Consider the following 19,271-nt stretch of genomic DNA (forward strand, 5'->3'; position numbering starts at 1 on the left):
GTCGGTCTGTCTGCTTGGCACACTGCGTTGCTTCGTATTGCTCCACGTCCCTGTTTTTTGTGCTCGTTTTGATGGCAGGCCTTTCGGCGTGCTGGCAGAAAGCACGGACGGATGGTCAGCGGGCGCTGCAGGAGGAGAAGGGGAAGCCTGTCAGCCACCAGCCCGTGGGCAACGAGGGCTGGGCCTGGTGCCTCTGCCATGCTGGCAGCAAGGACAGCCTTGGTCTGTGTCTCTGCCTCCAGACATGCTCTCTGGACTCCCTCTGGTCCGGATTTATGGCTCCGGTTGGGGAAGTTTTGGTGGTGTGAGTGGTCAGCAGGGAGCGATCCCGGTGGGCCCACGGCCTGCAGGAGCCTGGCCACTGTGCATGAGGCCAGCGCTTCAGCACAGCTCACCTCAGCAGACCCTCAACGCCATGCGTCTCTGCTCGACACCTTGCGCCTCTGTTGTGTTCAAGAATGCTCGCTAATACTTCGCATCCGATCAGCCAGCAAGCTGTGCGCCAGGGGGGAGTACAAAGAGCATGTGCTGCCTCTGATTGCCACATTTGAGACAACACACCCGGCGGAATAAATAATTGCATTTTACAGATCTGCATCCTGGAAGTATTTGTAATTAATGGGAACCAGAAAGAACTGATGCGATGACAACATGCCCTAAAAGCTATGCATCACCATGGCCCTGAATAATCTTTCATCAGCTGAGCCCTGTTTCTACCATTAAATCTTGCTTTATGAAAAAGAATAAATCTATATTCTAAAAGTAGCTGAAAGTTCTGGATAATGACATTGTGAGTGTAGGCCTGATAGGGTCACCTACTACCAGTTTTGGCAAAAGACATGTTTTATAAGGTGTATAAAAATATAGATCCAATATGCTCTAAGATTCAATACTGATAATAAAGGCCAGACATGCGGAAACAGTAGTATTGCTCAGCTCATTGCTGTAACAGGCTACTTCTCTTCCTAGAAGAGCCTTGGGGCCTGATACAAGCAATCTTGACAAATTAAAACAATCTGACATCACAAAATTGACACATTGGCAAGCTGTGATCTTTGAGATAACCAAACAAAATTCAGATTTCACCTCAATTTGCAGGAATGTGGTACTTTTTCCAAAAGAGACTACAAAGTCTAACATATTCCTGGAAGACTTGAGCCTGTATTTCTTGACACATAAATACCATAACTGGGATCGTAAAAAGACTGGATTAAACTTGGAAGATCTTTCTGAGTATGTCTTACAAAAAATTCAGAATACATTACACACAGATCTTCAGCATTCAGTAATCACAACTAGTATTGTCTTGTATTTACTACTCCCCCTGCTCAATATCATTATAGAAAGAAAGAAAGGGGAAAGAAAGGGGAAAGAAAGGGGGGAAAAAGAAATAAAAAGAAATCGACTTCTTTGTCAAGCTTTTTTGGAGGTAAGAAATAAATCAAGGGCTGGATTTTAGATATAAAACCTGATCTCTAACCTGTGTGGGGTTTTCCTTACTCCCTGCTTTTGGGTCCCACTTACCAGGCTTTTTCTCTCAATCCAGCACTACTAAAAAGGGCTGCACTAAGTCAGCATTCTTCGACTGGATTGTTCCAGTGATCAATAGAGAAAGGACAATGATTTATTTATAAAGCAGCAATGCAGCACTACAAGAATTAGTTCTCTTCTGGAAGTGTTTCCCATTTTATCCCTACATAAAGGGATGTACAGTAAACTTCAGTGTGAATTGCAGTGCAAACCAAATCCTAACTTCACCTCTTTGTTTGTTTATCTTTTGGAAGCATTGTGTGTTGTTTTGTGTGTATTTTTTTTTTTTTTAATTTAAAGCTTGTTTTATATTGATTTAGCAAGGAATAGGTAATATCCATATCAATTTTCTCACAGTGAGAGGTATTGGTAGAAAAACAGTTTTATAACTAGAAACAGAAATGACTGATCTAATTGACTGTTATGAGCTGTTCTGATTATATTTTACATAGATTATAGAGTTGACATGCATAAATAACATAGCCAAGTTTTGTATTTTAGATGCTTCGACTACTGTAGGAAGTATTGTTAAACAACAGTGAGGTCCATGTCTGCAGTATAATATAATAGAAATTGATATTTGCATAGTAAATGGGATACATGTCTCTGAGTTTCTTATTACATTGATTATTGCATTTGGGAGAAATAACATTCTGTATTATTATGGCAGTTTGAAAAATAATGTATCTGAATCTGCAAAAAAACAGAGCTCGGAAATCTGGGCACACAGAGTTTCACAAAAAGTAAATGGGATAGAAAGTATGTTTTACATCTTCAAAGCAGAATTTTTCCCCCTTTTGGGTTGCATGTTTCTTCATAATCATCATTTTGCAATATAATGTCAGAATGAAGCACAAAAGGGAATTTTTTTCCAACAATTGGAATTGCCATGGCAACACCCCAGATCTCAGATAAAGTTTGGTCCTGTACCGATAGTCACATTAGCATTTGTTTTTGTGCTGAACGCAATGCTGCATGTGAAAAGCACTTTGGTGTCTAGTTTAAAGTATAGAAGGTGTAATTCGATTATTTCTGAAATGTGAACTGTAAGATTTTGACAGCTTCATAGAAGGCTTCATCTTTAAAATCATGTATTTTCAAAATGATACAAATCGTCAGAAGAAAATTAGGTACAGCTGTCAATACCAAGAGCAGTTGTTTGCATCTCTAGTCTCAATTATGCTGAATTTGAGAAACTGCCCACTGCCCCCTTTCCAGCAGCTCTTAACTTTCCCAAACATGTTAATCCTGAAAATTTGTATTCATACACACACATAAATATATGAAGAAACAGGTGAAATTAAGTGATGCATTTAAGCTACTAAAGAATCAAATGAGACTATTTTCCTCAGACATCTTTATGGGGATAATTTCCTTACACTAATGCAAAGGATCTGTTGAAGATAAAGGCAAACATTTCTTCTCTGACACTTCAAAATCCTATCTAAGACATAAAGAAATTAATATCCTTTAAATTACAAATATTCTAACCTGGTAACTCTGCATATCTGCAAAGCACATACTGGTAAGCATATTTAGGGGATGTTCAGGAGGTTTTTATCCTGTAACACTACCCTGCAGGCTTGTAGAACAACCTACCAGAAACAAAACACAGAGAGAGAACAAATGACCATTCCAGCTGGAACCCGATTCCTCCCCAAGCAGAAAACAAAACTAGAATATACTTCTAGTTTCACAGCACACAGTTCATGTTTCAATTACTGATTTTCTCAAATAGTGTGGAGACGGACTATTTTCAGAAACACATGTTGGTAATATATGAGATAACTGTAATTGCTCCCAAATAAACTGGCCATTAAATAGACAAAGTGCCAAAGTACTTACTATCAATTTTGACAGTTCCAGTGATAAAATAAATAGCCTAGAATGCAAGATTAGACTGAAATCCTGTTACAAAAATAAGTGAATTCACAAAGATTTGATAATTGGGCAAATGTTATGAGACACACAAAGAAAGCAATATAAATATGTGGTCTTGGTATACTCAAGCAGGTACTACATACTCTTCAATAAGTACAATGAAGAATGTCATAGGAAATGTTTCCATCTGAAGAAGAAATAGCTTAAACAGAAGACCTGTTTCTCCTTTTTCTTTAGGGGACAGATGGTTAAAGAGCATTGGCCGGGAAAGATTCTTCTAGAAATATGACATTAAGTGAGACAGTCATAGTTGTCACTTGAAAGATACTAAATTCTAACGTTTTATGAGTACACAGAGTCTGCTTGAAAAATATGCTGGTGTTTGAAGTGCTATCTTCCTGTTTGTATTACAGATGTAACTTTCACTGCCTTCATGGGTCCGGGATGACAAGCCTAGCTACTCAAATTAAAAAAAAAAAAAAAAGAGAAAAAAGAAATGTGACAAACAGCAATCTGTATATAAGGGTAGAATAAGCAAATGACCAAAACCAAAAGCACAAAAATATGGAAAGAAAAAAGCCCAGGGCCAGATACTCTTAGTTGTTTGGGGGCTCGCTTTGCAAGCACCCAGCAGAACTCTAAGTCTGCATTTAATTGCCCTAAGAGGTGCTCATTGCTCTCAATCTCAACACCTTGATACACTGGCATCCTACTTGACACACAAAGTACTTAGAATTAGGCAAGGTGTCCCTGGCCTCTTTTGAGATCAACAGCCTCTGCTGTTGTAAAGCCCTTGGCAGAAGAGTTCTGTGTGTCCCAGTCCTGAGAAGCCAGCAAGATGTGCTGCATCAGAAGCAACTTAAATGTGAATAGTTTGTAGCCTTTACTGGTAGATATTGGGAAATAGAAGGGAAGTCTTTGCTATAAATCTTAAATTTTGTTTAACTTTATATAGGAAATAACTGGGATCTGCTTTAAGACAGTAGTATATTTTGAATTTGCTTTTCTGGTTTTCATATTAGCCTGAATGATAATTCCCTGTGATGTGTGGAAATAGATGAGCTGAGCTGTGAAAACTCAGAACTTTGGAGACTGTAAGCCAAAACACAAAAATGGGAGGGAGCTAGGAAGAGGCAGACAGCAGTGAGACTACACCACTGAGAGTCTGAGGTTTTTTAGGCTTTTTCTTGCCACCCTACAATTTTGCTACTAGTTTCTCTTTGAGGGGAATAATTTGTAGGTAGCTGTGTCACTGGTTGCTTTATCCACAATCATGCAATTGTGATTTTATTATGCAGTGTTGTGTTTTAATAGTCATTTGAAAGCATTACTGAAATATCTCACTGCACGTTATGATGACTCTTGTACCAGTAACTAAAGATGTAGTCCCCGGGAAGTGCCATTTATTTCAGTGGAGCACAGCTGCACTAGAGGAAAAAGCCTGGGGCACCCGCAGCGGCAACAGGGAAGCAGAGGGAATCAGCAGTTTCTGTCTGTTTTGAAAGAGGAAATCTGTCTTTTAAAGTATTTATGTGCAAACACCTTGCACAATTACAGACATTTCTAGAGTAGCCTCCCATTCGTTTTTTTTTCTGAATTAATTTTTATTCAGGTGTTTTGACAATTTTGCTAATCTTTTCCTTTGCAAATAAATATATCCCTTGTACAGAAGTCTGGCAGCTCTTTATTTTAGTATCCAACGTGCCCACACGTGGAGGTTACACGCTATGAAAAACATATGCCCCTTTTCAGCTTGTGCTTGCGCTCTAATGGAGGAAAAGCAGCAAGTCTTTGCAATACCTTTCTTCCTATGCAATTTTTTTTCATTTTAGTAATATTTTTCTTAGGTGTAAAAAATGAATAATTGAAAACTGAAAACAGTACTTTTTGAAAAACATTTAAATGATGTTTACAACAGCCACTGTAAGCAGTCATTTATGTAGAGAAGCAGAGAAAGGATACAAATAAAATTCAAGTCAATTTCAAACCCCTCACCTTTTCCTAAAAATTAGGATTATATTTTTCATGACTCCAGATTTAGTAGGTTGGGCTGGAAATCTACTTATGCTGTCAAAGTTGTGCGTTGCGATCTGAAACAGGTCACTTAATCTATATCTGCTATTTTTCCTTTTCCTTCCTTAGCCATCTAATTTATACAGTGAAATATCAGGACAGACTATAACACTCTGCTGCCGATACAGCATGTAGAAAAATGAGGCATGAGCTTTTAAATACAGTATTCATTATAACACTGACATTAGACATTCTTTAGACATTAGATATTTTACTGTTTTACAATGCAAATAAGAACATCTTAGTTGGGGAGGTTACATATACATGTCACGGAAGCACGTTTAAGAACAAGCATATATATGAAAAAACAGGAATCTGAATAATGATTAAATTTCATTGGGGGTAAATATCTGATCATGAAGAGCATTTCCTGCTTAGTTCATAATGGAGGGTAAGGTGCACTCATTCACTTTCCCATGATGTGTAAATTTTTAGTGTGTATAGTTTCAATAATTAGAAAAGAAATTTGGATGCTAGTTACCAGAAATAACAAAAATCATCAAGATGCATTTTTCTCTTGATGCTTTTCTCTTTTTTCTTTTTTTTTTTTTTGTTTTTATTTCCTTTATGTGATGTCAAGAGATTAAAGTCCAAACCACCTAGCTATATCACTGACAAAATAAGTCATATGACATGCTCAATTTTTAGAGTCATTAGCTATCTGCAGTCTTAAGCAGCGGAGTTAAAAAAGCTAAAGAGAAACAGACAGAATATATTTGAGAGTAAAAAGCCTCTGTGGGTGTTGATGGAAGTATATGGAAGAAACCAGCAAGAACAGTGGATAATGGAAGATTGCTAGTGCAGGTAGTGGGCTTATCTATATGACAAATTGATGAAGAATGAGGAGGAAAACTATGTTGATTTAATGCTGGCAATTTGAAGCATAGGCTGCACAGCTGTTTCAGACAGAAATACCAAGATAAATTCAGAAGCAACCCTTGCTCTGACAGATTAATAAAATACCAGGAATTATTTGAGCTTCTTAGGGGAAGGGATCACTAAAGAGCCCTTCGAATACCCAAGATATTGCACATAAGAATAAAGGAATGGCTCATCCAGCCCTTGGCTGCCTGTTATCAAGAACATGCTTTAAACTGATAGCCAAGCTTTTCCAGCAGACATGAAAAATACATATTAGAAGTGAAAAAGTAAAGAATAAAGTGAACATCTGCTATTGATACAATTTTATGAAAAAAATACCAGTAGTAGAGCCTTCAAAAAGGAGAACTAAGAATGGCTTACCTAAAATAAGAAAATGTGCTACACTGGGTCTTATGTTTTAACTTATGCTTTTTAAGCTTGTTGTTAGCAATAGGAACATTTATCCAGATAAATAGAAAATCCAGACTTTTTATAATTTACAAGTTATGCAAACTGACATAGTGTAAATATTTTTGCTGCTGCTTTAATCATGCCTGTGAATGTTAAGCTCTTCATTGTCTGATCAAATATGAAACATCACACTGTCCAGAAAGAGGGACATGGAGAATTTTGGTTCTGCCAAGTGTTTAATATAGGGTCTGCATGCTCATGGCAAATAATGTCAGTATACCCTGTAATTAGTATAGTCTAGCATATTTTAACTAAACAGAAAGCCATTCTACTTGGATGGATTTTTGAGAAAAAGTCTGATTTACTGGCATTCTTGTTCAACTCCAGACAATCTAGCGCTCTCAGAAAGTGAGGCTGCTCCAGAACCCTTTGGAAAAATAATATGGATTAATTTACATACCAAGAGAACAGTGCTGAGTGTTAGTTCACAGAATGGTTAGGTTGGAAGGGACCTCTGGCTCTTTGCTGGGAGGGAAGATTGCTATGGAAGAATGCTTATGAAGAGGTAAGGCAGCCTGCTAGCATTAAAGTTAAAGAAGAAAAGAAAAAGAGGCTTTGGTATCCCGCCCTTCCTCCCTCAAAAGAGAGGATTACTTTGGAATACTTGAGTGTGATGGCTCACTGATGAATTATTCACAGGAAGGTAGGACTCGCTTTCTTTCCCAGGGGTTACAGCAATGTCAAGTGAAAACATGTCAGTCTGCCAAGAAATACCAGTGGTGTGGAATAATTCTACTGGAGATGACACAATCACTCCCTCTAATGATAAGAGCACTTTTTATGAGTGTATCTGAACTAAATTCCTGCAATGGATGCCAAGCATTAGCAATAATTTGATATTTAACTTGGGGAAAACTGGAAGATTAAACAAGCTCCTATAAACAACTTCTACACCCATGTTTTATTTTTAATTTATCAGCATTGCCTAAACTTAATTATTGCACAGTCCTCTTCCAGCACTACTTTTAACAGTAATAGGTACTGTAAGCACTAATTTTAGAAGTAAAATGACCTGTGTTGTAAGAATGCCCACCTCATCTCAGTTCTAGGAAGAATTGCTAAAGCTTCAGTTCAGTGGACTGTCCCAAAGGGCTTGGAAGAAGTCTTTAACTGTCCTAGTTTTCTTACAGTCCCTGTAGATGTAGTACAGTAAATGTGGTATTTAGAACACTTTTGGTCATCTATTTATCTAGAACTCTTTTTGGAACCCTTCATGAGATCAAGCTTTTTGCGCTTTGTATCTCAGCTGCAATGATTTCTGTTTTAAAGCCCATGGACACACTCCTATGACGCAACCTCCATTTTCCACCTTGGTCAACATCATCATCTCTAATGAGGTCAGAATAAAGTATTTTCTTACTTTTTAGGTCATACTTTCAACCTCTGAACAGTGTTCCCATGCTCTTCCTAGTGGTTTATTTCTGTGAGTGCAGACTTACGGCTGGGAAGTTTTATCATGTTTAATACCCAGTGTGAGGCCTCGCTCTGCCTAACGTTTGTTCGGTACACCTTATTCCTATGCTTCTTTACCTCTTTTGCACAAATTTATTTGCTGTCTGTTTTGCATTTTTTTTTTTTCATCCCGTTCATTTATTTTTAATTATATAGCTATTTGTCCCGTTATTTTTTTTTTTTCTGCAATGTTTCCTTCTTTGTTTTGGTATTAACACCATATAATTTTCAATATCTGAATAAGAAAGTTCCAGGCTTTTCTGAGCGGCCTAGGTAGACTGATTTAATCATTCACATCCTTAGCATACCTAGGCTTGAAATCCCCAGTTACAGACCTACTTGCCTTTATCTTACCATTCAGTTTTATCTGAATAACACAAAATATGTTGCTCTTCAATCAGCTCATCTAGAATATCTTCATTACTTAAATGAAACCTTAAAGTTGGCCTCTAATTGATGGAGTGGAAAAAAAACAAACAACAAAACAAACAAACAAAAAACCACCAAACCACAATGTCAGCTGTGATCAGCAGAAATAACCAATACAATATTATTAGCATTTGTTCTTCAAGCTATACTGAAGAAGTTAAATACTGCCATATGTGGGGCTGCCCACCCATCTGTTCACAACTACTGGTCATATTTAATGCTTTAACAATGCATAAACCATTAAACCATAAAGTGCTCCGAAAAGATCCTGTTTGGTAGCCAAATCCAACCCAACGATGTCCTACAGATTCACAAAATTAGTACAATTTTACTAACCGTTATTCCCTGATTTTGAAGTGCTTTTAATTCAAATGGAATTTAGCTACACTATTGCTACTTCTTTCTTCAATCTACCACATAAATTAATATGCAAATCTACTCTTTTTGATTGCTACACCCCGTGCCAGACCTCACTGTTTTTCCCACTGCCTTTCTGCAATCTTCTAACATTCCTCATTTCACTGCTCCAGCTCATTATATTTGCATACAAATACTTTAATTACTCTATCCTGACCACCGGCAATTTTCATCCAGATTAGTGAAAATCTTTCCGCTGGTTGTAGCACCTACCTACAGTCTTGTTGAACAGACTTGCAACAGGCCTGTTACTTTTCCCTGCACTTGCTTGCCCAACATCCAGCCGTGTCCTCCCAGACACAGGAGGCTGTGCTCCACCACAGAGAAGCGATGAACCCTGGTGGCACTGGTCACTCACCGGTGCACCCGCCAGAGCAGGACAGGCAGAACAAGGCCGAGCAAGGAACCCACCCCTCAAACCTGCAGAGGTGGGACCACACTGGCCTCCCTGGCTGCTGCTATCCATGCCATGACCTCCTCTTCAGGCTCTCCCTGTTTCTGCACTCCACTAGCTCCGTCATCGTTGGAATAGACTTGAACTTTTTCTGCCTGTGGGAGGTAGGTTTGGCAGTTCAGAAATCTCTACCTTACCCTCCTTTTCTCTGTTTCAGACTCATTTTACCAATTATGCCAATCTCAATCTCAACCACACTTTATCAATGCTATTTCCTTATTTTCAGTGTCCTCAGCACGCAGCAGAGTATTTCATTATTTACCTTTTGATCAATTCTGAGATAATTTGTTTTCATTCTGCTTGTATGGCAGTTACCTAAAAATTGACTGATTCATTTTTAAATGGGCATAATTTTGTTTTAGAGCCATTAGCATTTCAGGCCATACTTCTATTGGCAACTTGTTCCTTTAGGTCCTGTACTGAACTGTGTATTACCTGCTTTTTCATACTATAAAATTAGTAATGAGAAAAAATACTTTATTCAATAGATCGAACTTTTTAACATGTTGAATACCCAGTGGATTATTCAATCCCTTTTCAGCTGGGTTTAAGTTCACGGCTACCACGCTTACTTTTACTGTCTCCTTTTGCCTCCTTTCCCCACACCTACCAGGCAGGTATCTGCGTTCAGGTGTGCATGTAGAATTTTGGATAAAGGCAAAAGGCACCCACACACCAGCAGCACATTCTCATGGGAACCTCAGGCCAACTTCTTTGTTGCTTTATGAGTACTTTGCATTGGTTCTGCTAAAGCACAGGAATCATGAATCTTGTTGGAGGGTGTTCCTACAGCCCTAAAAAGGCATATAGGTATCAAAAAGGCTTTGCTCCAATCTATCCAATAACTCTTATCAAGCAGAGCGGATGGCTGAAGGCAGGGACGGCCTTCCTGTGCTCTAGCATGACACCCAAGACACTTGTGTGGCCTGGATAGGATACATGTGGCTCTGTATCCATACAGGGCTTCAGACAGAAACCACGGGGCTTACTGGCAATTAAAGGAAATACTTTTGGCAGAGTAGGAACCAAATCAGTTTCCCACATCTCATATCATTCCTCCTGGCAGCCTGAATGGCTTTCTGAAGCACAGAGATGCAAATTGATGCGAAGGCACTCCTCAGCTATTATAACCTGATGAAAAGCTGAAGTAATTCCCAGCTGATTCACAGACTGATGAGTTTACCCCTGTGACCCCTTCCCCTACACTCAGCTATTGCGTGCTGCATCAGCAGAGCTTGCCCATCAGTTTGAGATGCTATAATACATAAACTGGAGCTTCCTTTTGAGCAAACCCAGCAGTCCTCTTGGAGATGCTGTATACAGAAAATGAACCCTTTCCACCAGTCATTCTCTGTTCATTGCCATGTCTAGTAAGTGTCTGTTTTCCTCACGTACATCACATAAGAACAAGAAAGGTAACTGGCCTACAATTCTATCCTGTTTCATTAGTTTCATATACAACTTAGAAATGTGAACGATTTGGTAGAATAAATCATTAAGTCAATTTAAAAAGGAATTCTTACAGAATATCAAATCAGCTACTGTAGCATATATGTACAAAGGCTGAAAAATGCAATCTAGTAGATAGTCATGTACTGTTTTAAGTGATGCAACACAGAAAAAACATATTATTCTGTTTTGGCTTCAGAAGTTCAGTAAAGCCAAACAATGTATGCAGCTTTACTTTGCACATAAGGAAAACGCAGTGATAGACCTGAAGTATAAGGAAAATGACCTCTGGTTTTTGGCTTCCAAAATTTTTCAGAGTGTGGAGTATGTTAGTTAACTGTAAATATCGTATTATGCTCCTCTACTCTTCTCAAATTCTATATTCCTTTTTTTTTTTTTTTTTTTTTTAAAGTCCATTGCATCATTCTAACAGAAAGTTGAATAAAGAAGAGAACTTTCATTTATTTACATGTTCATCCAATATACCAAAATGAGAGGGATTTAATTCTGGGAGGTACACCTACTCGTCCCTGAAGCTGCATCCCGCATAACAACTTTTATCTTTCTGTCTGTGGAAAACAAGTGCCAGTGCTGCCTAACTGCAGAGCTTGCTGCAACCCACCAGCATACAATATTTCAGTACCACAGTCCATCCGCAAACCTCATTTTAAACACAAGTCCTCTTGCAAATCCACGGGGTCAGCATGCATCTCAGGTGCTCTGCTACCACATCATCCCTAAGTGCAAAATCAGCTGAAGTAAATACGGATCTAATTCTATTGTTTCCCTTCTAAGGTGCAGATAAATTTGGTCCTTCATATTTTTATATGACCCAAAACAAAACTGCTAACATTTATTTAATAAGAGAAAACTGCAGGAAGCATATGACTGCTTGTACCACTACTGTAAATCACATCTGTTGGAATATTTCCTTCCTGATCTGGTCCAGATCTCTTGCAGCTGCAGTCTGACCGCACTGTCCAAAGTCACACTGTGTCTTGGATCATGTCTTGGCATAAAATCTTGAAATTTAAATTGTTTCCTCAGCTATTCTTTTCTAGCCTTTGGCACTAGTGCTTCTTGGTACTCAACAAAAACTCTCCAAAATCGTTCACAGTGCAAAAACACCAAGACATGCTGAGAGAAAATAAAATGAAACAATTTTCTTTGTGGGGCTACAAAATTAATGAAGTCTACTTTCCTGTTTTCTTGTGTGCTCTGCCACATCTCACTATATAGCATTCCCCCCAGATACATCACATGCCTTAGCTAATCCTAAGCAACACATGCAGCGGTGAGAGACCAGGGAGTAGCTGGTTCTTTGTACTTCATTTGTTCTGAACATAAGGACACAAATACCATCTGGCGCTTTACTGTCCACAAGGAGCAACTGATATTTTTAAAGCATAAAGCTATTTTGGGGCACTTAAATACAAAATAAGGGGATAATGGTAGAGCAGCTGCCTACTACGCTATTAGTTTCAAATATTTTGCCCAAGTAAGGGGTAAGAGATCAACATGAAACACATGAAATGCTTTCATCTACAAATCTATCTCAGCTCTGTTTTAGGGTTACAAGTCTTTTAATAGTGTTGAAATAATGTTGAGCTATTTAGCAACTTTATAGCAAACCTCACAAGGAGCAGAAGTATCTTCTGGTAGATCAACTGCCAAGTTATCACACAAGGGCTTTTCCACACGTTAATATTTGATAAGGAAACTATCCTAAAATGTTGAAAACACAACTGTTTCTATTGTAGGGTTGATGTCTTCTACATTGGGCAAGCTCAGCATTCACAAAGTAGTATGTTATTACCCCTTCTCATAGTTTACTTATTCCTATGCCTCCTTCTCTAATCATTGTCTGATAGCATAAACTGTTCTTTTGGTCACTTCATAATTTCACCAGTTTTCAGATTTTTAAAACAGCCTCAACTATTAACTAACTTGCATCATTTGTTTGCAAGGACTGAAAGTAAACCAACAGTAGCCTTTGTGTTATAGCTTGCAAAATAAATAAATAAAAAGATAGATCCATTACACTCTTTGTAAATAGCAAGAAAGGTATCCATGAAGTAAATTCAGAATTTACACCTGAAGACATTGCAGTTCCCCTGGCAGGCTGTAATTGTTTACTTAACCTGCATATTGATTGTGGTTAGACTGCTGGCTCACTTCCTTCGGCTGCAATTTTCATTTTGGCAGTTTCACATACATCACTTAAAATTCCTCTCTGTAGCTGCATCGTTCACATTCCTTCCTCTGGGTCATAATCCACTATGCAGGATCATACTTTTATTTCTGCATTACTACTTTTTCTTTTTTTATGATCTCTGTAGAACAAAAAAGGATATTTTTTAGCTTGAATGACTCTGAGCTACTGTCCTTCACAATTAATATACTGCTCAGTTTTATGGAAGAGAAGAGCTCAGTGGCACAAGATAAAAATGAAACTGTGTGGCAGGATTAGCTGTAGAATATATTTTCCACATGCTTTGTGAATGACTATATACATATCATTTTCTATTAGGAAGTGCTGAAGTGTTAAGGGGGTCCACGTAGATCCTAATTTTATGGTCAACATTTCAGGTCAAAATTTAAGGACTAAAAAAACATTCACATAAAAACTGTCTTCTTACTCATCCCAGTAGCAACAAACTAAGACAAAAAGCACACACAGGTTCTGTCTCAAAGAATGTGTTAAAACATCATGAATGAGGGTTAATTCAACCATGCTGTGGCTCCTGGACCAGTTTAGAAGTCTCACCAATGTGCCAGCTCCCTTTGGGAAAGTTTTTTTTAGGGTGCCTGAAACTGTGTGTGAACAGTAAAGGTTGATAAATCTTTATAAAAGTGATTCTGTAAAGACTAATAAACCGTGAAATAATGACCAGCACTGTACCGAAGAGGTCAAAGAAATGACCACTCAGGGTTAAGCTTCATACAGTAAATTAATCTTAAAGTGACTGCACCACATTTGGATATCATCATCTTCCTTCAGTCCTAACAGTATTTCAGTAACTGATGTTGTACGTGAAAGCTGTGAATTATTTCAATTCCTTTGCTGTGATGATTTTGTTAGATGTATGGGCAGAAACTTTTCTCTCCTTCCAGTAGCTGTGCTTCTTCTCTGAAGTACTCTCGATGCATATTCTCTATAAAGAGTCCTGCAGGTTCTGACTTATTTGTCCTATACCTGTTAAAATGTCCCAGTACAAAACAGAGTCTCTTATTTCTTCATTTATTTGCTGAACCTACATTTTGTTGAATCTGCTTTATTCTGTTTTCAAACACATAACAGAGGCAATAACTGGAACAAACCAGCTTGAGTTCACCACAACACAAGAGAAATACAAGTAAAGCCAAGCGTGAGGAAATATCTGGACCAGCGTGTTCCTGCAGCTGGACTGATTACCAAACATTTGGCATTCAACTAATAATACAGGATTAAAAAAAACAACACAGGATAATACTGGATACCGTGGGCAGGACGTAGCTGCGTAGGCAGAGGCGTGCAGTGCCATTCGAAGGGCTGCGAGGTGCCGCAGGCACTGCGTGAGGAGGTGCATGCCCCTGTGCACGGCGGCACACGCCTGCACGGGCTGAATTCTGTTCTCATTTCTAGGCGATGAGACTCCAGTCAAAACATGCAGTACCTTCTCTACATATATCTGGCCAAAAAGCCCCGCTCCAGTTGTGGACCTTATTTTCAAGGTTTCATTAGGTTTAGTGACCCCCATGGCACAACACCCAGATTAATTTGCTCAGCCTGTTTGCAGGGCAGGGGATTCTCGTCATGAAACACACAGGTTTGCAGAGCACTTGCAGAGTGTGTGGATTAAATTGCAGCAGCTGAAATACTTAATTCTTTATTTATAAACAAACATCTGTAAATAACTAACATTCATATCACTGTCATTATTTCATTGCAGTTATTTAGCAAACAGAACCACACCTGTCATAAATAGGTTAAACAGAGGTCCCATATTAATCTCTTCCCTTTCACCTAAAGCCAGAGTTCCCAAACAATATATCAGGAAAAGTAAGATTAGAAAGAACTCGGGTTCATATACCAAATTAATTGAATAAGCCTTTAGAGGTATGTCAAATATTAATACATTTCTTGGATATTTCTGGATTCAGAGATATTCATATATTGCCATGCAATGTAGATTGCTAAACATATTATTCATCAAAAAATGAGGAAAACAGCAATTATTTGGAAACATTAAACTATTCCTTCAACAGCAGAGACGATGCAAAATCAGAACAGATGGACACTACCTCACAACAGTTCAAAGTATTACCAAATAAAAATAAAAATAAAAATCAAAGCTTTCATATCCAATGAACCTCAGCAACTGTTTTTAGATGTGGTGAAAATTATGAAACCCAATAATGCTTTACCTGGAATATTTTTATGTCTAAAATTCGGCAGTCACATAACTTCAAAGGATAGCAAGCCTCTAGATATTGATCAGGGCTTTGTACATCTACAATGTCATAAAAACGATCTGCAGCTATAAAAAAAAAAAAAAGGTAACGTGATTCTGAGTACGGTATACTGTAATTTCCTTTGGGCAGTCAGAAAATGAAGACAGCCTGATAGTCTCTGAAAAAAAATAAGCTTGGCAGTTATCCATTGGCAGATGCAACGTTTTAAAATATGCCAATTAAAGCACCTTTTACTCTTAACATAGTAACATCGACAATAATAATAAAAACAAGAGAGGAGCCTAACAGTTACCTTCCAACCAAAACATAATGGGCAAAAAAGCTGAAAAGCTAAGCATCTGACAACTTATCTGAAAGCTCTCATGCTCTGACTCTGTGGCCATTTAGGCATGGCACACAAATAGTTAACCATATTTTGAGCCATTATATGGAGCTTTCTATAAAGCTTGCGCTAATAAACAGTATGATACGAAGGTCAGCCCTTAATTCACCATCGAAATATCTTCTGGGTGTAAATGTAATGACTTCTGCTTATACATGAGACAACCCTGACAAGAATTCCACTTGACAATGCATTTCAGACCTAGAAAAACCTGCTCATTTGCGTCAAGGTGCTGAATGTCAGCAGATTTACTAATATGCTTATTATTTGCACTTCAGTGGTGGAACAGAGTAAAACACCATGAGCCCTCCATACCCCCTGACTGCCTGGCTAGGGAGGAGATGAAATAAAACAAGATTTAATCCTGTCCATATCACCGTGCAGTTGGTGAAACTCGACAAGTCAACATTAAGCATTCAAAGTGGTATTGTGGCCTAAAGGGATCACATGCAGCCTGCACATGAGAGCGAAGGAATAGCTCGGTTCTGCTTCGGTGTTTGTAAATTTAATTTGTTCAAGAAAAAGCAACTCTGGTAGGGATTACTAGCTAGGATCAACACTCTTACCAAAGGAAGAGGGAAAATACAAGCAGGAATAATACTGACATTTTTGTAATACAAAATAGCTTTTTGGGTTTAAGCGAATAAATAAAAGTTGGAGGCAATTGCAGCTCAGCCCTGGCATATGTGAATGCTCCACTCAGTGTTCCCAAGTAGGAGGACCTGAAACAACTGAAGGTTTTACAGCATTTCATGACAACTGAACAGTTACTTAGACAACACCATATTTTACAAAATATTAACATTTCCTTCCAAAAATATTTTTCACTATTGACTCAGTGCAATATCTATTTCTTTAAGTAAGTAGGGCAACGATACTCATGGCATGAAAACTGACATATTGGCCCTTGACTGTTGCCAAGATATAATTCCATATGTTCAGGGAAGGGTATTTGTGGTTAAATGTGTAAATCCCAGGTGCTCAGGAAACACGCAGCCTCCTGGCATACATGTGCACACACACGCACACAGAAATTAATAATAAGCAAGATCTGCAGCAATACACTTTTGAAATAACAGTACCTGTAAATCCTCTGTGTTGAACATAGTATTTATGTGACCTACATCTCTGAACAGCACAACTATTTCACTGTTTAAAGTTGTCATTGGTCCTACACCAGAAAATCTGCAACAAATTCGTGAGTCTGTAAAAAGTTCTTGTTGCTAAATACAGCAGGGCACAGAGGAGCTGGTAACTGTGGCTTGGTGGGGAAGTGCAGGTGTCCCTAAGTGGCAATTTATTCCCTCGGCCCTTTCATTAGATTAGAGACAGCTGGGATGGAGGGCAGGGGGAAGGGGTGGCAGAATGGCTTTCTACTTTGTTTTGGCAGTGATTGAAACTCTGAGTAACTGATAGAGGTAATGCCTTTTTTCACAGAGCAAAGGACAATGAATAACTTTTCCTCACAGATTGGTACTTCAAATATAGAACACAGAAAGATAAGCACTGCCAGTGGGCAATCAAAAATATGTCTTGTTAAGATTGATTAATGAGATAATAAAAAGCTATAATAAGAAAAAATAAGTCCAATTAAAGTATCTTCTGAGATTTCTCTCAAACAGAAATAAAGAATGCAGGAGAATGGTAAAACTTCAAAAAATTAATATGATAGAGATGACAGCCTTAGTATTCAAGACTACAGTACATCAGTTTTATACATTCTGTGACTGGCTGTCCCTTATTTATCATCTCTAATGTGTGGTGTCTGGAATTGTGATCCTCAGTAACTTTCCTTTTTCTCAGTTACTGCTTCACAAGTGTAACACCTGAATTTAAATTCAAACACATTAATAAAATAGGCATTATGCAGGCTGTAGGTACTTCATTTAGAAACCCTGTATGCCTCTAGCACTTTAAAACAGTGAAATAAAACCAAAACCAAAGAGGAAACAATGCCCATCCGTCACCTGTATGGAGCAGCAGACAGAAGACAACCTAGCTCCTCTAACTGCTTTTGTATGAAGGGTGAGTTAGAAAGAGTAGGAAAAACAGATGGTTTGCTTTTGGGGTGGTCCCGTTAGACTTGCTGATGCTTGTGGGCCCCTTCCAACTCAGGGTATTCTGCGTTACGCATTTCCTGTTGGGCTCTGGTGCACGAGGCACCCAAGGATACAGTAGGAGTAACAAGAGCAGAGGGAAGGTGCTGTGAGGCACAGAGGTGGGCAGAGCCCATTTGGTGAGAAGCGTCTGCCCTGTCACAGGGACCAGCCTTGATGAGCAGCGTGGGATGGAGCCCAAGGTCCCACCATGGGCTGGGCAGATGGGCAGGAACCGAGGGCCTCACCCCAGGGCCTGCTGTTAATTGAATGCTACAGAAAGCAGCAGCTTCACCTCAGCAGTACCCAGGCACAGCACAGCCTGCAGCAGCACGCAGACCATGGCTGAGTTTATTGAAAAGCATGAAATATGAAGTGAATTTCCTCATCAGTTGCTAAGAATGTTTCATGAGTGAATGGCTTTCGAAGTACTTTCATTTGATTACGGGTTTTGCCTCTTCTAATTTGACAGCTAGGGAACAAAGGTAAAGAAAAATTATGCCACATCTGCCTGTTTAAGTACCAGTCTAGGACTTCTGAAGCCAACAATAACGAAGTTCCCATTGACTTCAGCTATTTCAAAGTGAACCTGTAAAAAGAGCACTGTTCCTCATGGCGGGTCTGACCTGCCCAGCAGCACAAAGGAACTGCTGCGCCAACCCTTCTTGCCTTCAACCTGCCTGCTCACATCCCGGGTGTCCCGAGCTCCCCCAACAAGCACCAGCACTTGTTCCATCTTATTTGCCTTCAAGGAATTACCCTGCACAGGATGAGGGAGAGGCTGTGGGGAAAACATCCAGTCCCTGCATTGATGACAGCCAGTAATGGGGATACTCGAAGGGGAAAGCTAAGGAACTTAGGCAGCATCATAGTCCCTCAGTTCTGATGCTTGAACTTATTGCAGCTCCACCATTTATAAATGGCTGATTATTTAAAAAAAAAATAAAAAAAAATAAAAAAAAATCCCTTTTCAGATGTAACATGGTGCCAATAATACCTCACAAGTGAACCTCTGACCCCAAAGTGATCTCTGGCCTCAACATCAGAGAGGCAGTGCAGACCTCAAGATCAAGAGCAAACAAGTCCAGCTACACAGCAAAGGGCTGTCCGGGCACACGAGGCAGGAAGCCAGGCGTGCTTTCCGCCTGGGATGTGTGTGTGCAGCCAGGGGGCACACCCGCTGGGCAGGCTTGGAAGCAGCAGAAAGCCGCCTGGGCCGCCTCTCCGTGCCGGGACCGGCTTTGAGCAGGGACCGGCTTTGAGCAGACACCGCCCCCCCCGCCCCACTCCCCGTCCCCGTCCCCGTCCCCGTCCCCGTCCC

The sequence above is a fragment of the Aythya marila genome (assembly GCF_965140915.1).
Source record: "Aythya marila genome assembly, chromosome: 8".
Lineage (NCBI taxonomy): Eukaryota > Metazoa > Chordata > Aves > Anseriformes > Anatidae > Aythya > Aythya marila.